Source organism: Canis lupus, chromosome 23 (genome assembly GCF_003254725.2).
Source record: "Canis lupus dingo isolate Sandy chromosome 23, ASM325472v2, whole genome shotgun sequence".
NCBI classification, from domain to species: Eukaryota; Metazoa; Chordata; class Mammalia; order Carnivora; family Canidae; genus Canis; species Canis lupus.
In genome coordinates, this window is record NC_064265.1 from 13,652,566 (window position 1) to 13,676,105 (window position 23,540).

General features: G+C 42.1%; 1 long non-coding RNA gene across 8 annotated transcripts in view; it reads right to left on the minus strand.

The window, feature by feature from the left end:
• Positions 1-23,540, minus strand: part of LOC112668666 (uncharacterized) — a 62,777-nt gene that overhangs the window by 24,515 nt on the left and 14,722 nt on the right. For all 8 annotated transcript variants that reach the window (XR_007405187.1, XR_007405188.1, XR_003141780.3 and 5 more), the window contains one exon: positions 412-604. This is a non-coding gene — a long non-coding RNA (uncharacterized LOC112668666). The remainder of the gene's footprint in view (positions 1-411; positions 605-23,540) is intronic.

Below are 23,540 nucleotides of genomic sequence, written 5' to 3' on the forward strand. Positions count from 1 at the left end.
GCACAATTTCCCCTTCGAAATTGAATGCTTTTTCTTGAATGCTTTTTTGGTTAATAACCTCTTTTGGTTCACCTAATTCCAGGGGACTATTTCAAATTGTTTGAAATGGTTCAGATGGGGAACTGTGTGCTCTCTCCTTCCTCTCATTACGCTATGGCTAAATGGAACTAACGGAGCTACATACTCTGGGATTATCCTTGAGCATTCATAATTGAAGCAGAGGGACAGTGGCGGCTCTCAGTGAGAAGTGTGGCATTGTATCTCTAGGGAAAGAAATGACTTGATGTAGTTGAGTCTACCTCTTTGTGGGGTGGCAGGAGAGCGCTGTGTGAATAACAAGGAGAGCAGGGTACCTCCTCAAAAGCACTGTGTATATGAGTTATCCAGGTGTGTGATCATGTGTATACATACCTTTATAACAGTTACTCTACCAGAGAGGGAAGCAAACTCTGTTTTCTTTTGAGAAAGATATCCAAACGTCAGCTCTGGTCACTAATAGTTCAGAATTTGTTTGTTTGTTTTTCGAGAGTTGTGTGATTTTTCTTTCTCCTGGATTCCTTGCTTCTTCTTTCTCCTCTTCAATAACTGAGGGGTGCATGAAACTCTGTGAAGTTTGGAAATTGGAAGAGTACAGTTACTAACCATTCTTTGAAATTGAAGGAGTGAGTTTATTACCTCAGCTTGTGTGTGAGATGAGCTTTAATAATGCCCTTCCTCCTCCAACCAAGATATACACATTGTAATCCCTAGAACCTGCAAATGATACCTCCCATGGCAAAAGGGGCTTTGCCAATGTGACTAAGTGAAATACCTTAAATCCATTATCATGGATTATCCAGATGGGCCAGAAAGGTAATCAGAATGTCTTTATAAGGGTGCCCGACTGGCTCAGTTGGAAAAGCCTGACTCTAGATCCCCAGATTGTGGGTTCAAGCACAATGTTGGGGGGCAGACATTACTAAAATAAATAGATTAATGAATTTAAAAATATGTCCCTAAAAGAAGGAGGCAGAGGGAGATTTTAACACAGAAGACGAACAGGCAATGCGGCAGCAGAAGCAGTGTAATGGGGCCACAAGCCAAGGGACGCCCCCAGCCACCAGAAACTGCAAGAAGCAAGGAATGGATTCTCTTCTAGACCCTCCAGAGTGAACCAGTCCTCTTAACACCTTGATTTTAGCCTTGGAAGACTCATTTCGAACCTCTGAACTCAATAATGGTAAGAGAATAAATTTGTGTCATCTAAAGCCACTAAAGTTGTGGTAATTTGTTATAGCGGCAACAAGAAATGAATGCAAGGCCTCAAAACTGCTGAACCTACTTGAAAAGTTGTACCAGATGGTTGATGAACTGTCATGTGAATTGTTCAGAGAAGTTTTTTCTCTGAACAAACTAGTTTCGACTCATACATTCCTGTCACTGGTGAAGGCTTACAGAGGATATTCACAGATACAGAGAACAGAACAAAGTCTGGAGTGATTAGGTGGCTAAGGGAGAGGAGGGGAGAGGATCATGCCTGAAAGTGAAAGAGGTCCCATTTCGGTCCACGCAAAACAGTGATGGACTACGTAGCAGCTCACCTGGTCATGCCTGAGAAATCCCAGGTGATGATGTGGGACAGCAGACCATACAACTCTGAGGCATTAATTTTAGGAACCTGGCTGAAGGTGTTTGGTGTGATTCAAAGTTCCTCTGCAGCCATCCTTTGCTGGTAATTTTTAGTTTTCTGTATATAGATGAGTTTTATACGAAAGCTAGATTTTGTTGGGTGGGCATGGGGGATAGGAGGGTAGGTACAATTTGGCTGAGTCCCACCTATTTTATTATTTTTAAAAGATTTTATTTATTTCTTTGAGAGAGAAAGAGAGAGCATAAGCAGGGGGAGCAGCAGGCAGAGAGAGGGAGAAGCAGACTCCCCGCTGAGCAGAGAGCCTGATGCAGGGTTCAATCCCAGGACCCTGGGATCATGACCTGAGCAGACACTTAACCGACTGAGCCACCGAGGCACCCCTCTCCACCTATTTTAAACTCCATTATTTCTCTGAGCTCTTCCTTGAAGCATGAGTGGTGACTACTACATTGCAATAGACTTTACTTGTGCTGGGAACCTTACACATTATTTAAATTAATACCATAATTCAGTGAGGGGAATATTACAGAGGCCTGATTATACATGAATAAGGCTCAAACAGATTAAGTACAGTGTCTGGGTTATGTAGCTAGAACATAGTCGAGCTGAGATTTAAACCCAGGTCTAGAAGACACAAGACACAAAATGTGACCTTGATTGATATGCCCCACTGCCTCTCCTAGCCCAAGTACCCTGAAATGGCTCTTGGGCTCTTCCTCCTCCTCTAGTTCTTTTTCTTCTGCCCCAAATCCTACTCTTCTGTCAGCACTGGAGGCCACCAAAGGTGGAGGGATGAGAGGGCACAGCCTGTGCCCACCCAAATCATCTCACGCCTTCCTCCTTCTTCATGCACAAACCATCTATGTGCTCTGAAGAGAGTTCATACAAGCAGAACAATGAAATGTTTCATTTCATATTGTCCTCACTCACAGCTGTGAGCAATAACAACTACAAACACTACCATAGCCACCACCAAACAGCCAATAATGCACGTGAATCATGGTATGTGCATTGTCTTTTTGTTGTCACAGCAGCCCTAAAGGCAGGTAATGTGATCCCATTTTATAGAGAAGAATGCCAGGGCTCAAAGAGGTCAAACAAATAGAAAGTCTCCTGCTCATTTCATTCCAAATCCACTTCCCAGTTAATCAGTGAGAATCTATTGAGCATCGCAAAGCATCCCAGGCATCTTTGAAGCCTTGGTCACCACTGCCTGGGTCAGACTTTGATGGTGTTAGGGCTGTTTTGTACACATTCAGTTGGCTAGTTTTAGCAAGAAATTGTCACTTTTATGTAGTGACAGTTCACAGTCACCTCTGCCTTCACGGGAAATCAATGTCCTTTCAAAATTCTTCTTCCATCTAAAGAATAGAACGGCCTCTCTTATAGCTCCAACCGCCCCGTTTTGTTAGGGCACAAGGCTGCATTGAATACAGACTGCCTATTTTATCCATTCATTCAATAAATATTTATCAAGGATTTACAACATGCTGGGCACTTTATTAGGTGATAAGAATGTAAAGGTGAGCAAAACAAACATGGAACTAACAGCGTAGTAGGGAAGAAAGACAAGTAAATCATCAAAAGTACATAAGTGATTGGGCTTTCTCTCTAGCTACCCAGCTGAGCACAGCTGTTTTTAAATTACCTGGGATTTAATTTGTAGGTATGACTGAGTGACAACATGGAGAGGTCAATGCCATTAAAAGAAAAGTTTATTGGGGAGCCTGGCTGGTACAGTCGATCAAGCATGGGACTCTCAATCGCAGGGTTGTGAGTTCGAGCTCCATGTTGGGTATAGAGATTACTTAAATAAATCAAAACTTAAAAAAAAATAAAAGAAGAATGTATTACTTACAGCTGCTATGAGAAGGGGGTATGCTGGGTCATGCAAGGCCACATGTCAGTCAGTAGGCAGAGGGAGTGAGCAGAGGTGAGAGCCTTTATTACTACAGCTGTGAGGAGTTGTTAGGTGAGGACATACCCTAATTGGGCAGAAGCAAAACACAGATATGGGGATTTGTGGTTGGAGGGTTTGTGATATGATATCTATGCAACCTGCAAATAACACAGGGGTCATATAGGTGTAAAAACTTTAGCCATTGGTTTGGTTCATGCTTTGAAGATGCCAAAACATAAAGTTACAGAAAACCAAGAACTACTACAGCAGCCTTGAGCAGGAGCCGCCCCCCACCCCACCCCTTCTGAGGATATTTGAGAAATGGTTGCTATTGTTGTATGCCATTGAGAGTTTGGGGTCACTACACAGCAACAGCTGACCAATACTGTATCCTTGGCAGTTGCAAAGAATTGACCTTCACAAAGAATGATCCAAGAAAATTAATGCCCTATCTTCACTCTCTTCTCTCCCTTCAAGGGCCTTCCAGAGGCCAGAAGGCAAAAAAAAAAAAAAAGAAGAAGAAGAAGAAGAAGAAAAAAAAAAACCCATTAATGTAGTCCATATAGATGAGCCCCCTGGGGCAGAGAATAGGAAGGCACAGGTGGAGACTACTGAGCTTAGAAACCTAAAAGCTAAGTAAAAATGAGCTGTGAATGGAGCAAGTTCTAGGCTAACAATGCAGCAGGTGCAAAGGTCCTTGGGTGAGAGGCAGCATGCTGTCTTGGGGGAAATGGGCTGGTGTGACAGGAAGACAGAGAAGAATAGGGAGACTAGTGAGTAACAAGAGTGGAGTGGTAGGCAAGGACCTTTCCTTGTACCTCCTTATGGGCCATGTGAATTATTTTGCCCAGAATCTTAAAAGAGTTTTCAGCAAGGATAATGGATGGCATCATTGCATTCATGTTTTTAAAAAAGACACTCTGGTTGCTGGACCGATGATGGGAGAGGAGGGAAGAAATACGGGGAGGCCAGCTAGGAGGCCATTCAAGTGTACATCTTTAAATACTGAGCTTTAGCTGCTGAGCCAGCCAAGCAACTGCATCAGCTACCTGGGGCACAAAGGGGATGCGAGTGCCAGGGAGGGGCTGTGGACAAAGCCAGGGCACAGCTGATGGGAACGGTCTCAAATGGCAGGGCAGAAATCAGCTGGCCCCTGTGACCAGAGGAGGAAACACTCTTCTCCAGCTGGAGAGACCTTGAGTCAAAGTCTTTCCATGTCAAATAGTTTCATAGAAACTCACCAAGTAACCAGGAGAAATGCTCTGCTTCTGGGGACTGCGGCTGCCCCCAGGGACCCCCTAAGGATGAGTCGGCTTTCTTCCTGGGCTTGTTTGAAGGAAGGCTTTTCATTTGCTCCTTCTCTTTGGCTCCCCAGGAGGAACTAGAGCAAAGGGAAGTTTCCTGGAGCCTGAAGTTAAAACACACAGGACACACTACTTCACCTCGCCCCCATCCCCGGCTGCTGCTGCTGTCTCATTGCTCCCCGATGGGATGTCATGGGGTAGGGGGAACTTGCAGTTCCCTGGGGGATCTCCCTGTTGTCAGCCTAGCAGCAGTCGCTCCCTGGGCCCTCTGGGAATTGACCACAGGGAGGAGAGCATCACAGAGAAAACTGCTTGCACCAGGATTCTTCGCTTCCTCGCTTCCCTCTCCTGGCTCCTCTTGTACACTTAGCTAGCTCCCTTTTCTTTTTCTTTCCTGCTCTGTTTGCTGCCCAAGTAATAACCCACTTCACTCTAATTTCCTGACTGGATAATCATTTCCGTCAGGCACGAGAGATGACCAAATTAATGAAATTCCTTGTCAATAAAGAAAGGACATTTATTAAATGGAAACTGTGCTTAAATACAACAGAGCGCATCGCTCAAGGCTAAGGGTTCAGAAGAATAAAGGAATTATTTTGAGGAATGTTTCGTTTGGGGGGATTTGTATTAAACATCAATATGTTCTGTCTGTAGAGATTCCCTGCTTCATGGAGCAGTGGAGCACACAGAAGAGGGGGTGGAATTTGGAGGCGAAGCACCTGGAACCTGGAGCCAGATTGACCTTCTCCTGTGCCACAGACTGCGTAGCCTTGGGAAGGTTACTTAATCTCTCTGCCTCCATTTCCCCATCCACAAAATGGGCAAACTTATAATATCCTGCTTATGTGACTTTGTCCTAGGAAGTGGATGCATTTATATCATATGTTCAAAATCATGCTAGGCAGGTGGCAAGCATGTATAAGTGTGTGTTGCTATTGTTAGCCTAAAATGAGGTCAGTAACACACATTTGGGCCCAGTAAAGTATTAAGCTCATTTTATGAATTATAAGACTCAGGAAGTTCCTTTCAGATCTAAAACGGTCCTAAGAACATAGGGAAATACAACTTGAGAATTCTGTTGCTTTTTTAGATCATACATTCAACAGAAAAATTTACAGTTGGGGTAAAACAGAAGCCACGGATAAGAATAGAAATCCTGTCACTGTTCCATATAAGAGTTGACAGACTTGAAATGAAACAGAAATAATGATGACAATAATGATAATTCAGCTGAACAGAACAAACAGCCCCCACCCCCCAATCACTGAACATTTTATCTTTCTGGTCTCCTCCTAAAATGGTCTACAGATGCATAAAATGTGTTTCTTCTTGGCTACTACAGCCTCAGTTGCCATCGCTGAGTAGAAATATTGCCTTTCTGCAGTGATTTAGTCACTGAGAGAGTAGCTGAAGTATACAGCACAGGTGATAGGAATCTTTCCGGACATAGGCTCTGTCTTCAAATATGCAGACTCTGGGGGCTTGAGGAGAAGCTGCCACCCCAGCTGGTGTGGCCAGCTGCATGCATCCGAGGCTCAAGAGCTGTGGAAGGGGAAGGAGGATTGGTAGCAGGAGCTGGAGGGGCTGTGGGGTGGTCGCCGCTCCATGTCAACTTGGGGATTGGGCAGGTCAGTGAGAACATGCAGGAGCTGCCACAGTGCCAACCCACACCCACCTTCAGAGCATAAAATAAGTGGCTGCTGCTTTCCTTCCCTTTTCTAAAACTCACAGAATTTTTCTTCTGGCAAACTCAATCCGGGACCAGACAGAGAAGAACATTTTGGGGAATGTAGTTCCAGCTAAGCTAAGGTGGCAAAACAAAGCTGCTACATGTGGAAAAGGGTGTGGATTCAGAAAGAGCTAAGATATTTGGGGTCAATGATGCAAATGACCACAGGTAATAACAGAGGAAGCGATTCAGCACTTTGAGGCGTAGTTGCCTACCATTACCTGTTCTTGCTCATCAAGAGTGAAGATTGCAATGCCCTCATCAACTTTGTAAATGGGCTTCTCTCCTCTCTGGAGAAAGCAATACATGTGGATTTTAGTGGGCCTGCTAGACAGAAGAAGGCAAGGTAGGGAGTAAATATATAAGAAATGGGCCCACAGGGGAAGATGACGGTGCTGTTGACAATCCATGTGATATCTGCAGACCATATCATATACCTTTGCTGTGAGTCAAGAGGAAATGTGGGCCACCTTGTTTACATCTATCCTTGGTGAGAGTTACACAAAAGTAATTGGAGAAAGTGAGGCAGAAAAACCTTAAATGACAAAGGAGCAATCAGGCAATCCAGGAGGAGCCCTGGATTTGGGGTCAGGGAACTGGATCACATTTCTGGTGGGTTACAACTGGTTGTAAGCTCTGAGGAGGTTTCAGAGTTTCCTCTGGTTCCTCATCTGTGAGTGGAAGCACTGGACCAAAGAAATGTCTAGCTGCCTTCTACGTATTATGAGCCAAAGGAGCCCTTAGCTGATCCTGTGACCTCTGCTGTGCTACGTGCCGCCATGCCTCTCTGTCTCCTGTTTGCAGCTGTGTGCTTAGACTTTGAGGGAGGGGCAGATGTACCCAGATTAGATACCCAAGGAGTGGATCCTCTTGCTAGAAAAGCTGCTGTATAACTTGCTTAATACAATTTACCTCGTTTGTGTCTCAGTTTCTTCTTCTTTTCCTGACTCAAAGGGGTATAGATATGTGGATATGTGAACTCCACTCTGCTCCTTGGAATAAATCAACTTTTCAAAGCGAGGAATTGTGCTAATTTTGTCTTCCTGGCATCAGAAGGAACAAAACAAGGGTGAGGGAAGAAGGACACTTATATGGTGTTAGGGGTGGAAAAGGCTTGAGCTGCATGTTTGAAGGGAAATGGAGGAAAATAAATCCTTGCAAAACCCAACAGTGCTGTGATTCACAAGCAAAACTTGCTTCTGAATTGGAGCATAGAGAGTGGTATGCATGTGACCGTGTGTCTCTCCAGCTGGGATTTTTTTTTCTTTAATTGAGAGTTTTTTAGATCGGAAAATGCGTACATATCCTTACTGTAAATTAGGGATTGAAAGCTATAGAATCCAGGATCACCTAATTAACTCCTGCTCTGCAGAACCACCATGGCGTATGAGTAAAATGAACAGTGTTGATGGCACATTATTCAATGAGCAGAACTATTCCCAAATAGTCTTGGGAATTACCCTGCCTTTCCTGGCCAAGCAACCACTTGGGAGCAGGACTTCCTTTCTCCTAGTAGAAGAAACTACATCTAAGATCAGCTTTCTATAGGATCTTCTATAATCTCAGAGGTCAAATTTCCCACAGACTCAGAGCAGCTGGCTTCTCAGACAATTCCTATAAACAGCTGGCATTCCAAATTCAGACTGCTTGGCAGTAAGAATTCTTTTTCTCCCTGCCCCCCTTCCCTGGCTCTAGCAATGTGAAAATGAAGAGCTGACAAGACGGAAGGGCTATTTCCTCTGGAACAAAGCCTACATTGTGTTAGCAGATGCCACAGCTGTATTTGTTTAGGTCATCCAGAAAGTGCACACTGAGACCCAATTCCAAGGGCGAGACATGCATTGGGGATAGCATCTGAGAAAAGTAAGTGGCAGGGGGGCTCAGCAGGGAAAGCTCAGACCACACTACGGACGGGACACTTGTATCAAGAGAAGTGGAAGGTGGGCAGGTGAGGGAGGAAGAACCTCAGACAGTTGCATTGTACTTACAAGTAGAATAAAGAGTTTAACAGTATGCAAAAAGGAAGCGCCTACATGGTTTCCACCAGGATTAAATGGGATGAGTTTTGTAGTTCTTATAATCCTCTTCACAAAAGAATGCAATTTCAGTTTCATTGGCCATTCTTGCTGCTTTAGGAGTCCTGTCTTCCTTTAGATGAAAATCTGTCATCATCTCCCAAACTCAACAGAAGTTCAGTTGCCTTTGGTTTATAAGCTTGGGGAATAATCTTTTGCTTATCACACTTATAATTTCTGAATGGCAGTGAGAGGCTAGTCCTCAAAGGTTCATCTTGCTTTAGAAATACTATAAATTCCTAAGTACAGTTTGGTCCAAATTAACTCTGTGACACACTACAGATTTGAAATTGTAGTGCTCAAATGAATGAATGAGGTGACCTATAATGGGAGCTTTCTTTGGAAGCCAGGTAAAAAATATTCCTTTCAATTCTGCAATTTCATTCATAGGTAAGTCCCCTGGGATTCTCGCATATATGTACCTGGAGAACTATTCCCGTGCATCCCCTGATGGAGCTCTGAGATAGTTTTGGCAGCCCAATGGAGAAAGCCAGCATAGCTTGGCCATAGAGGAGTTCCACACTGGGCAAAAATGGCCAGGCTCTATACCTGTATGATTTTCAGTCATTGACTGGAGGCTGCTTGAGGACAGCATGCCCTTACTAGAGATCCCAGAGCCCCTCAAAGAGGAGGCTGTCAACTAGCTACACTCCTCATGGCAAATCTCTCTTGAATGAAGCGTGAGAGGGGATACTCTGGCTTCCTCACTGGCTCTGACATGCCTTTTAATAGGATAATGAACGATGAAGTACACTATAAATTTCTTGTGAGTTTTTCCTTTCTTCAACCAAGTCTATTCCATACTCTTCACAATGTGATCTTGAGAATTAGTCCTGAAATTTGGTGCATAAATGGGAGAGCCCAAATCACAGCATGATGTGATTAGCCCAAAAAGGCCACTGGTCCTCATTTCCTTGCTCTCCAGAGGACGCCATGGTGATTCTGTAGCTGGGAAGGAGAAGACTTGCAGTACATGGCTATGCCTACAACACCAGTGGTGAACCAGGCCTTGGCCTTTTAAACTACTCTAACAACTCATATAAGGTACTCTTCAATACATTGTTAAATTAATTAAATAAGTTTATTTTTCAGCAGTCACAAAGATGGTCATCTTCAGTGAAATGACACCTTTTTAAAGTACAATTTGCATAAAATCTGTAAGAGCGATAGAGTGGGTGGGTTTCCATCACATTTAGAAAGACAGTGTTGCTCATGCTTTTCAGAGACAGTGTAGAGAAGACTTAAAACAATTTAAAAGAAAAAGAAAAGTGCTATATAGAGTTCTATAGAATCCCACTTCTATAAATTTTAAGCAGGCCTTGTAGCATCAAGTACAATGATCCTTCTGTCCCCAAACTGAGGCTGGAACCCTACACAAGATGTGGTCTGACAACATTCTTCTGCCCCATTCTTCTAACTCTATACTTCAGGGGCTAGAAGTCTATGAAATATCTTTCTCAGGACCTCTGGTTTCCAGCCCCATGGATGTCATTTACATTCTGTTAATGAAAAGCACTTACACAAAGGTGGAGTAGAGGTAGACACCATTTCTTCTTCCTTTAGTGCAGACAGCAGATGGACATGGGCTTTGCACAGATGCAATTTAACTTTCACATCTGAGTTTTCCTGATCTTAACCTGACCTACGGCTACAGAAGAGTTGGGAAGTTAGCAGTGAGGTCCAACATCTTACTGCCCCCTGTGGGATAGCAGCATTTCTCCATCTTAAGAGGCTGTAATTGTAGCAGTGAAGCTGAAAGCTAACACCTGCTTCCTGCCTCTAACTTCTCCAGCCCTTCCAACAGTTTTGTGCTCATGAAATTGTTTATACTGAGGTCTCATTTTCTCTGAAATACCTCAGCTGATTTCAGATTCTTTTTTCTTTAAAAACAAAGGATTTTATTTATTTATTCATGAGAGACACACAGAGAGAGAAAGAGGCAGAGACATAGGCAGAGGGAGAAGCAACTCCCCTTGAGAAGTCTGATGTAGAACTTGATCCCAGGATCACAATCTCAGCCAAAGGCAGATGCTCAACCATGGTGCCATCCAGGTGCCCTGGTTTCAGGTTTTCTGAATGATAGCAATGTGTGCATAATATTTCCCTCCAGTTCTCCATCTTTATGGTGACCATCTTCTGAAATTTCACGGAACACTAAGTCCTAAGCAACCATTTAATTCTGAGGCCGACATGACCGTGAGGACACTTCTTCCTTATATCAAGTCCAATTCTTCCTATTTATCATTCTCCTTTGAAGTAGCTCTAGCATTTGCGGACCATTCAGAATTAATGTGATCCTTTTTCCAGATGGCCATCATGCAAATATTTGAAATAACTTTTTATTTCCTTCTACCTGCCAACCACCTGCCCAATATTTTATTCTCCAGGCAGTGTGACCTTAGTTTCTCTGTGGTTTTCTTATATCTGGATACTTCTAAGAATGAGTTGTCTAGTAATTCATATGACTCTGATTTCTTTAGTTAAAATATTCCTTATAAATTTTAGCCAATACTTGATGCTTTCAGGTGGAAATAAAGTCAATAAGTGGTCCATAAAAAAATAAATTAAATGGCTATGTTTGGGGGGAAAAACAAACTGTAGGGACGCCTGAGTGGCTCAGTGGTTGAGTGTCTGCCTTCGGCTCAGAGTTTAATCCCGGGTCCGGGGTCAAGTCCCACATTCAAATTCAACTAAAAGGAAATAAAAATACAAGTAACACAGTGATCTTCTTTCATACTCATCAGACTGAGAAAATGATTAAGAATGATAATAGTAATTTCTAGTGGGAATATGGCTAAAATTTTCCACCCATGTTTTTATAATGCCAAAGTAGAATATTAATACATTTTCTGAACATTCATTCTGGATGGTGAAACACTGGTGAAACGAACATTGGTGAAAACGAAAATTACATAGCCCTCTGACCCTAAGGTTTCAATCCTGGAAGCTTATCCCTAAAAATATAATACATATTGGTATTACAAAACTCATACCTTTCAAAAAAGTTCACTCAAAATGTATCCTTGATCTAAATGTAAAACTATCATTTTTAGAAGATAATATAGGAGAAAATCTAGAGGATCTTGGGCTTGGTGGTGAGTTCTTAGATACAACAACAAAAGTATAATCTATTAAAGAAAAAAATTGATAAGGTGTACTTTAGTAAAATTAAATTTTTTTGCTCTCTGAAAGACACTGTTAGGGGAGTGAAGTGACAAGCCACAGATTGGGAGAAAATATTGGCAAAATATATATACAGGGAAGGACCTGTATCCACATATATGGTTAATGAAGCAAATATAATGTTCCTTTAAAACCATAAGAAACAAACACCCAATCAAAAAATAGGCAAAAAGAGCTGAACAGACACCTCCTCAAAGAAGGTTTACAAGTGGCAAATAAGCTTATGTAAAGATGCTCAGCATCACATGTCATTATGGAATTGCAAATTAAAGCAACAATGAGATATCACTGCACACTTATTAAAATGGTAAAAATCCAGAACGCTGACACCACCAAATGCTGGCAAAGATGTAGAGCAACAAGAACTCTAGTTCATTGCTAGTGGGAATGCAAATAGGGCAGCCACATAGGAAAACTGGCAGTTTCTCACAAACTTAAACATAATCTCACTCTATGATTCCACAGTTGCGCTCATTGGTATTCACCCAAATGAGCTGAAAACATGTCCACAGGAAAACGTGCACACAAATGTGTATAGGAATTTTATTAATCATTGCCCCAAACTGGAAGCAGTTAAGACATCCTTCAATATGGGAGTACATAAAGTGCTGCATCCTTTAAAGTGCAATAGAATATTATGTAATGATAAAAAAGAGTGAGTCATTAATCCATAAGACGGCATGGAGGAACCAAACATTATTGCTAAATCAAGAAAATCAGTTTGAAAAAGCTGGATTGCATGATTCCAACTCTATGATATTCTGGACAAAGCAGAACTACAGACACCATAAAAAGGTCAGTGATCATTAAAGGTTTGAGGTAAAGTGGGGGAGAGATGGACTGTTGGAGCATAGGGGTTTTAGGGAAGTGAAACTTCTGTACAATACTATAAGGTGGATACATGTCACTATACATTTATCAGAACCCATAGAACTGAAAACAGTGAAATCTAATCTATGCTTTGGACATTAATTAGTAATATTGTATCAGTATTGATTTATGAATTGTAACATACCTATTACACACTAGTGCAAGATGTTAATAATGGGGAACTGCAAGCAGGAGGTATGTAGGAACTCTGCATCACGTACTTGATTTTTCTGTAAACCTTTTTTTAAAAGCATGTGTAATTTTATTCATTTTTCATATTCAACTATATATGTATATATGATTGTATATATGATATGTATATCATATGTGACATCTGTGATATATAATGTATTACATTCATAAATTATGTGCATTAAATAATTAAATGAAAAAGAAAAATAAGAATCAGCTAGGTAGTACTCTTGACTTGGATCTCTACACCGATGGACTGAAATTTTCTCAGTTTAAGGTGAGGTCTGCTTATATCCCGATTAAAGCCTCCAGCCTCAGGTATGCCGGAGGTATCTTAACCTCTGCTATATTTTAATGAACATATTTCTGTTACACTTTTAGCACTTAACATACTCTGCTTTGCTTCATTCTTTGACATTTAATGAGGTTAATCTTTGCTTACTGAATGGATTGGTGGCGATGAGCTCCTACTGTGTGCCTGGTACTCGTTCATCTAAGCTTGCTAACTATGCTGGTTCATTTTGACCTCACAACGATCCTACAGGGTAGATGATACTTCAGCTCTATTTTCCAGAGGAGGATACTGAAACCCAGAGAGGTTGCTCAAGGACATTCAACCAGCAAACTGCCACACTGGAACCAGCCTCAGGAAACTTTGTTTCCCAGGATACTGCCTCCGATCAGTGGTTCTCAATCTTTACAATTACCTGGGGGTACTTTTAAGAATACAGTAACTGTTACTACTTTAGATAAGATTCAGTGGTGTTGTGGTAGGTCTAGAAATCTAAGATTTTCACAGATACCCCAGATGATATAAATGTATGATTTGGGGAGCATTCTTTGAAAAACTATGAACCTTAATAGAAGAGGTAGGTACTAAAGGGGAAAAAAACAAAAACAAAAAACAAAAATGCAAAGATGAGAAGAATTGTGGCTTTATTTCAGTCCCTGAAGCATTAATATCAGAAAACAGAAGTTGGATTTACAGAACTCAGTGGAACAGTAATTGTACAGCAATTAAGTCCTCCCCGTGGCTGAATGACATGATCCTGGTAATGAGGCTGCTTAAGCCAAGGAGGTAACGTCAGTGTGCTGAGGACCCTAAATTTGTGGCTGGGGGACGCCTCTTCCTACCCAACTGGAAGAGGATGGGGAAGGGGACAACATAGCTTAGCCATCAATCTGGTGGCAGGTTTTCCCTGCAATGGTAACAGCTGCTGAGTGTGGTGACAGCCTGCAGCAATGCTCAGGAATCCACCCTCCCCCAGGGTTTTCAATATCCCCAGACAGCAGCAACCGTTTGTTTTCTGGCAACTCCCTCAATTTTGATGTAATGAGATTTCCGTTTTGTGGCTGGGCACTAGACAGCAGGGGAATATGTGTGAGGTCCCTGTAAGGTGCAGCTCTCGGCAGTAAGCAGGCAGCCAGCTGGACGCTGACATGCAGCGGGGCCACAGGGTGTCCCAAGGATGCCCTTTTAGGGAAGGAAAATGGTGGCTGAGCAAATACAGGGGCAAGTTGCAGGCCAGAGGCCTAGGAGTTCGTCTGATGCCATCTGTTCTTGTTTGCTCTCCATGACAATCTCTGGTTGGCCAGAATTCCTCAACCTCTTACTAGGAACTTGGACCTTTTAGAAATCTCAGGAGCAGTGGAGCTTATAAAAATCCAGATGCCCAGGCTGTCACCCATCCCAAGGAAATTAGAATCTCTTATGAATCTAGGTATCAGAATAGTTTAGAATTCTCCTGGTGATACCAACAGTGCATCCAAATTTGGGAGCAAGCCAGCTGTATAGCAATCTTGCCAAAGGACAGTTCTAGCTACTAATTTTTAAAACAGTTAGAAAACTTACATAATATTCAACAGAAGAAACAATGTGGGTATTTATGTATTTTTTTTAAAAGATTTTATTTATTTAATCAAGAGACAGAATGAGCCAGAGAGAGAGCACATGAACAGGGGCAGAGGTAGAGGGAGAAGCAGGCTCTCTGCTGTGTAGGGAGCCTGATGCAGGGCTTGATATCAGGATCCTGAGATCATGACCTGAGTCGGAAGCACACGCTTACCAACTGAACCACCCAGATGCCCCAACAGGTGAGTATTTAAATCATATCCGTCTTAACAAGAGAAAGCATCCTATTTAAACAAAAGGTTGCAAGGTACCTGGCTGTCCACGCCAATTATTTTTGCTAAATTAAAAAGGAAAATGCACAGACACCCCCCAGAACAATGAAATTGGAGTCTTTAGTTGTGGGGCTTGGGTGTGGTTGATATTTTAAAGTACCCAGGAGGCTCCCAGGCGATATGGAGGCTGGGAACTGCCACTTTGATCAGGAGTGAAGTTGCTGCTCCTGGGATGTCTAGTGAGCTTAGGGCTGCTGAAGGAATGGGTGGTCCTGTGGGCCAGGTGACAGTCCTAGAGGGCTTTGCAAATGTAAAAGAAAGTTCAGCCAGGACTTGACATCGCCCTGGCTGGAAGATGCAATAAAGGTACCACCTGCTATTGGTTTAAGAGGGATGTGGTGGAGCAAAACTGAATGTAAAATTTAAGATAGCTTCTTTTTCTGCTTGCTACGTTAAAATAGCCAATCTTTTGTTCTCTTGGCTTCAGCTTTTCTGATTAGAAGTCTCCAGTAAGTCTCTACTCTCCCCCTGGATGTCATTTGTCTTTTGTTCCCAGCTGCTTGTGAGATCGTCTATGCCTTTGGTTCCTGCAGTTTGAGTCTGAAATGCTTGGGGGGAGTTTTCTCTGTCTTTCTTTTTGGAGGGTTTTCTCAGCTTTTTGTATGTGGTTTGGTGTTGTCCATCCGTTTTGGAAAATTCTCTCAATCTTTATCTCTTTAAATATGTCTTTGGCCCCATTCACTCCTCCCTTTCTGAGACTCCAGCTACGTGTGCAGTAGAACATTTGATATTGGTTTATAGATGTTCCATGCTCTTTCCTTTTCTCCACAGGGTTCAGTCTGGTCATTTCGCTTTCGCTACGATAGTGGTAGTAACGATCTCTTGTGACTTTCCATATTCTAACTAGGAGTAGGAATATTTTCCCTGAGTGATATTACTAGCACCATTAAAAAAAAAAAAAAAAAAAAAAACCAACAACAACAACCACAACAACCAACCAAACAAAAAACCTGAGTCATGAGAAGGCTGAGTAACCTTTCTGAAGTCACATAGTATGTGGCTGTCAAGTACGTGGAATACACGAACGGATTATAAGTAGTAGTATAAATGTTCGTAGGACTCTCACCAACTTACAGATATTCCATAGTGGTTGTTATTTGAGGGAGGATTTTGACATACCTTGCCTCTAAACCAGAAGTGTCTTTCTTATTCATGATTCCAGTGCTAAAATCCCTCCACTGGGGAGATCTTCCTTTGATTTATGCATTCAGGTCTATAAACCATTTGCCATACAACCAAGGCCATAACCAAAGTCAATGCTCTCTCCAATTATACCCTGTGACCCCATCTCTGTAGGTTTTTTTTTTTTTTTTTTTTAGGTTTTTTTAAATGATGATTTTATCTTAAATTTACATTCCATTTGGTGACACCAGAAACTTGCTAAGAACGAAAGGTGCCACCAAAAGGGGTTAATTAGAAACAAGTGCCAACTTTTTCATATACAAATAGAGCAGCGCATCACTTCTGATGTCCAATGCCCAGCCATGTCTACCTGGCACACAAAGGAGCCTGGCCAGTAGCTCTAGTCTCAGCAAGAATCTGTGCCATCTAAGGAGCAAATGCTGGCCAGGGTCTGCCTGAAGACAAAAATCCTTAGGATCATCCTGTTTTCTCCCCTAAACCCTGAAGCCCAGCTCTCACAAACTCACGGTGAGCAGAAGTGGAAGATGACTGTCATTCTGTCAAACCAGTTTGTCTTCTGTCATCTGCTCTTTCCTCTATCTCCTTATATCCCTTTTTAATTTGAGTTTTTAGTCATTAGAGATTCTTTCATTCATTTCCTAATAAAGCTTTGAGTTTCTGCTCTATGCCTTCATGTTCTATGGACTCCAGAGAAACCAGGAGCTTGCCCTGCTCCCAGGAAGCCCGCAAGGAGGTGGCAGGGCTCCAGCAGGGAAGGTTGAAGACGCCTCCAAGGGGCCTGGATCCTGGGCACAGGAGCTCCCTGCTTCTCCAAGTATTCCTAAATCCTGAATGTGTCAAGGAAGTGATGAAACAATTGGATCTCAAGGAGATGTGCTCCAGGACAGTGGCCCATAATCAATACAGATGCATTAACAGTAACAAAAACTAACTCTTTAAGCTTGTTATATGCCAGGCACTGGTGGGGTTTTTTTGTTTTGTTTTGTTTTTTTGCATTTTATGTATTTTAAGTCATTTCATCTTCTGAACATCCCCACAAGGCAGATACTATTATTCCCACTCCACAAATAAGGAAACAAACAGAGGGTGGGTGACTTGCATGAGTTCTCACAGCTGTTAAGTAACAGAGACAGGGTTTGATCTCAAGGGGTTTTCATTTAATGCCTTGGCATCACATAGGACCTTTGCATAACCCCTGGGGAGTGGGAAGCTTTTAGCATGGCGGAGGTTGATATTTCTACCAGCTCACCAGGATGAAGGCTTAGAGGCAGCGTAATGATGGTCAATTGGACCAGAGGAACACCACAACTGCCAGGGGAGGTAAGAAGGTCTCTGGTCTCTTGGAGGGGACTTGGCAATGTTGATAGCTTACTTCTCTGGTCTAGACAAGCTCCAACCTAGGCTCTGCCAAGGCAAGTCTTAGAGTCAGAACAAAAGCTCTTGTCCCAGCCAATAAGGGAGACAATTAAAAGAGTCATAAGAAATGCCAGGCTATGTGGGTGCAAGTTGCTGGCTGTGATTCCAAAGATAGATATGGTTCCAGCAAGATAGAGTGACAGATGTGGGGAGAGGCAGGGGTGGATAGAGCCTGGAGACCTTGGAGTAGAGAGAAGGGAGACTTGCACTGCATGCTTATAAGGCCAGGGGAAGGAAGAAGGCTCTTAAGGATGTAGAGATATTTCAGATAGACAAGCGAGAGACAGATTCCTCTTTTAGGAGAGGTCTAGAGGAGGAGGGGGGATTTGAGAACAGGAGCCAGGAAAAAGACACAGAACAGAAGTTCAGGTAGAAGGAAGTAGCTGGAAGGAGGTGGGGAAGAGCCATGGGGGAGTCTTAGGCTCTGATCCCCACCTGCCCCCCTTCCCAGAGCTAAGAGAATGCTGACCTTGCCCGCAATGAAAGGCTTGTGGGCTAATGAATCAGTTCAGCCTGACCCACTTGATTTATGCCTAATGGAAAGCTACTTTATAAAATTGTAAAATAAAGTTTTTATCTTAAAAGGAAAAAAAAAAGCCTTTCTGATCTGAAGTCAAGTTTCACTACTTTGCAGCATGTGAACCTGAAGCCTACCTATGTCCATGGAGAAACAGCCAAATTAAAAATTACTTCTTGGCTTGGCCACAAATCTTAAATCTGGGGATATACCCAGCGGTCCCACTGTGACACTAAAGCTAAATTATACATTGAGTCCTAAGCCTGGAATACTATGATTTTTCTGTCTCAGACAGGTGTTCATTAAAGGTCACTTGGCAACCCTTGAAACACAGTGTTTCACACCGTAATAGCTGAGAGCTTGAACCCATTTCCTCTGTCATTGCTCTGGGTCTTGGCTTCTGGCTCAAAGTTGTGGAGGTAGAAAATAATGACTTTGTTTTTTTCCCATGGTGCTTGGTAGTTGGATTTTTTTTTTCATTATAAAAGTGATAGATGGTTATTAAAAATGTGAAGAAAACATAGAAAAATGGAAGTATCAAGGCATTCCCAGGTCACTTCACCTACAAATTTAGATATTAATGTTTCCACATTTTTCTTCCAGTGTCATCTTCTATATGGAGGGAGTTTTCTAAATTAAGATGACACTGGATACATGATTATCTGGCTTGAATCTTTTATTCAACATAATGCCATGACATTTTCCAGATGAGTATCTTTTTTTTTAATTTCTAATTGAAAAAAAATTTTAAAACACAGAAAAATTTCAAGAAATTTGAAATTTAAGAAATAGTACAATGAACTACCTATTTACTCTTCACTCAGATTTACCAATTGTTAATATTTTGCCACATTTGTATTATCTCTCCATTACATATACAATAGTAATACTATCACTATTTTTTCCCCAACTCATTGGAGATTAAGTCGAAGGCTTTATGACTCTTTATTCTCAGTATTTCAGGAGTATCTCCTAAGAACAAAGACACTCATATAATCACAACAAAATCACCCAATTTAGGATTTATTTAATGTTGATACAATAGAATTATTTAATAAAAGTTCTTATTCAAATTTGGCCAACTTCAAACAATGTCTTATCTAGCAGTATTTTTCCAAACTAGATTCTATCACAGATAACACATTACATTTAGCAGACATATCTCCTGAGTGGTTTTTAATCTTAAAGAGCTTCTGTTGGTTTACACCATCAGGCCCATCCTGAGTGAGATCTGAAACTGGCTGGTACTCAGAGAGCAGGGAGATGACCATGCAGGCCACTCCATGTGGGTAGGTGGCAGATTTGATGAACCAAGGAAATTCTATCCAAGGCTTCCCTTGGGCAGGTGAAAGACAGTGAATCCCCACACCTGCCTGCTAAACCTTAAAAGTTTGTAAAGAGGCCTTAACTGGATTCAGTCACATATACCATGCAGGTGTTCTCAACACCACATCACAATCGTAAGGCTGTGACCTTGAAGCAGCCTCTGGGGAGCAGGAAAGGCAAGAGGAACCCACATTCCAAGGACAGGTTGGGGGTGAAGAGCTTCGAGTGCCCAGGTCCAGATCACAGGTCAAGTGGTGGTCAGGTCTTCTCTCGATGACCTTCTGCAACAGCTCCTCAGTTGATTTGTATGAATTAATATTTTTCAGAGTATAGGCTTGTCATTTAATAGCACGACCCTCAATTGGTACTTGTCTCTATGCATAAGAGCCCACTAAGTGTACATAGTATAGTTTACCTAACGATTTCAGCATAAACTTTTCAGGGGCTTCCAATGGTTTTCCATTATAAGTAAAGTCATAATGTACTGTTATGTAAAGCACTGTAGGGAAGGTGTCTTTAACACAGGGTCTCCGGGGTGAAATTACAGGGTCAAGGAGTGTAGACATTTGGAAAGTCCTTGATACCTTGTGAAATTGTTTTCCAGAAGAGGTGTTCTGGCCTGTAATGGTGCCTGGGGAGAGCTGTGTGAGGTTCTTATTTGAAACGAGCTCTGTCTTTGTAGTTTTTTTTTTTTAATATTTTATTTATTTATTCATGAGAGACACAGAGAGAGAGAGAGAGAGAGAGAGAGAGAGAGGCAGAGACACAGGCAGAGGGAGAAGCAGGCTCCATGTAGGGAGCCCGATGTTGGACTCATCCCAGACTCCAGGATCAGGCCCTGGACTGAAGGTGGCGCTAAACCACTAAACTACCGGGCTGCCCTGTCTTTGTAGTTTTTAAAAAAGATTTTATTTATTTATTCATGAGAGACATACAGAGAGATAGAGAGAGGCAGAGACCATAAACATAAGCAGAGGGAGAAGTAGGCTTCCTGTGGGGAGCCTGATGCAGAACTCGATTCCAGGACCCTGGAATCATGACCTAGCCAAAGGCAGATGCTCAACCACTGAGCCACTCAGGTGGCCCCTGTTGGTTTATTTCTATGTAACTTATGTAGTATGATTGTTCACAGAGCTGGAAAGAGCTCCCATCAGCTCAATGAGACCAGAAGTTGCAAACCCAAACTCCTCTTGGATCATCAGTTACTATAAATGAATGAACAGAGCTCAGTAGGGGTTGGTGAATGGCAAAGCATCTATAGGGAGCAGCAGCCCCTCACCTCCAGCTAATGATTGCCAGGCATTGTGGAAAAATTGTTGCTGACTCAGTGTTACCCAATCTTCCAAATTTTCAACAGAAGAGGAAAAGTCTAGATTTTTATGTACAATTTCCCATTTTTAAACATTGGCAGTTAATTAAAAACATCTTTTAGACCTTGTGTAAGTAATACAAAACACATCTGTGGGAAGGCTGTGCCTTGGAAGCTACCAGTGCATAGCTGTGCTCTAGATTTCTCGTAAATGTTTCCACATTGTTCAATATTTCTTTTCTTCTTGGCATCCCGTTGACTTGATTTCCAGGCACCAGATTTGCAGGGCTCCTCCCTAATCTCAGCCCATTACACTATATTTTGTCTTTTGAGTGTATTCTTAATAATCAAAAGTTTTCCCTGAACTCTAGTATCACTCTTCTTGTTGAGCTCCTAAAATGATGACCACATTGGACAGATGGGAGGGCAAGAGGGTGTGCCTGTCTGCTCAGCTTACCCAGCATCACTTGTGGTCAGGGGAGCTAAGACTTGGATTGGTTCTCTTGAAACCTTGTGTGGCAGAGATATTTACTGCTAGGTTAATAGGTATTCATATTCCCTATTTCCATTGCAGGGAGTCTGGGTCATGTGACTAGTTCTGACCACTAGGCTATGAGTACAAGCAATGTGTGTCACTTCTAAAGTGAAGCATTTGCAAACCAACAAGGGGTTCCCTCCCCAGCTCTCCTCTCCTTTGTTTGTGGCTTGTAGAGGGCATTGTTGAGTCTCCACATGGAGGAAGGCTGCCTGAGGATTTGTTAAGGATTATACACAAAGGATTTCCAGATTAGCCATAATCCTGTCATTTGATGCAAGGAGGAAATAAGTGAAGCATGTGATCACTCTAACTCAAGGTCCACCTGGTAGAATAGGCATAAGGAAGAGAACAAAAACGATAACTCAAGACTAAAAATTTTCCCAATGTGATCATTCCCTTTTGGAAATTATCAATTAATATTCAAAATCACTTATTGAATTGAATCAGGCACAAACATCTCAATCCTATAGAAAAGGAAATCAAGGCTAAGGATTTGTCTGATTCCAAAGCATGTTGTTTTTTCTGTTGTAACTTCCTGAGCAGAAATTCAATGGGTACAGTCACTAGCAGAACTAATTTATAGAGAATTAGAGCCATCCTTCTTCATTCTAACAAAATCCCAGGGCAAATCCTACCGCTACTGTTATTTGTTTTTAATTATGAAAGCAAGAGAAAGCACATGAAGAGAAAAAATGAGAGCAATATAAAACTGCAAAAGCCATCTTCTTCACTTGCTTAAGAAATTCCTGTTCTTTCCTCAGATGATGTTCCTGGGAGTCAGGAAAGAGAACCCTTTAATATCTTACAGCAAACTGGAAAATCCAACATTTTATGTCCAGTACCATATTTTTTAACCCTACACAATTAATATGTTCATGTTCTCCAAACCTGTCATTTGCTTTTTTTTTTCCCTCTCAAAGAAAAGATCAGGCTCTCTTTCTACCTTTGTAAACTTTCATAAATCATATTTTTATCTTATTGTGAGAACTATATGGTTTACAGCTTCAGCTTTTCTCTGCTGTTTTGTTTAGTGTTCAGTTGAGAGGATAATTGAAAACAAATTTCCCTCCTTTCTCTTTGAGCTCAGCACACCTCAGAAGTTCTTTCAGAAATAATGAGTTTGCAATGAGCCAGCCTTTATGCACACAGCATAAACACTTCATGGGTTTAGCCACATGACTTGATATGGCCAAAGAGGGTAGCAGTTGCAACATGCAAGTTCCAAGCCTCCTCCTTAAGAGGCACCCTGTTTTCTCCTTGTCCTCAAACTTTACTATTAATATGAAAAAGACAAGGTGTCCCAGGTAGCCTGCTGGGCCCAGAATAATGAGAAATACGTGGTGCAGACTTGGATCTGACTCATGACCAATGACCAGGCCCAGTTTGGCCCAGCCTGGATCAGCCCAACTCTGGGCACGTAAGTGAGACATAAGGGCTTATTGTTATGTCATTGAGATTTTGTTGTGAATAGCACAGCAACAGCTTGCTTTTCCTAATATCACCAACTATGGATATAGACAGAGTCACAGGACAGATGCTATCTCATTTTTGTTGATTCTTACACCCACTTTTCCTCCAAAGGCTCAGCTCTATGCCCTAGGTATTTCTGAAAACCTCTGGGGATGGCTCATGTGTAACCACAAAGGAGGTAAGAGCAGCCATACCCCTATGTCTTCCAGGTATTCCTGGCCTCCTGGTGACAGGAGCAGGGATTGCTCTCAGAGTATGGGGCTCTGTCCATGCAGAAGAGCCGAAGATGCCCCCTTCCCTGAATTCTGTGATATTTTGTCAGCAGGGCGGCCAGGCAGGACAGCATATATCCATGTTTCTTGGAGGCCTTGTAAAGGTAGATTCTTCAAGTTTAGCAATACACGTACTGGCTCGTCTTTGAGCCAGCAGGTGCAACTACTACCATCACTTACTAATCTCCTGACATTGGACAAGTCACTTCCCCTCTGCAGAACTCAATTGTCCCATCTGCTAAATGGGAATAATGATTGTGTCTGCTATCCGGTTGTTCTTAGGGTCAGACAAGAGAATGCTTACCAAATGCCCAGAGCTATAAATACTTACAGAATGTTTGTTATTGTCTTCTCTCCCCAATGGGATTTGTAAAGGTACTAATTGATTGCATCCCTCTTCCCATCCATTTCTAATCCATCTGAGGAAAGCACTGGAAAGGCGGCTGGCACAGTGATCAAGAAGGCAGACTTTCAGATCAGGT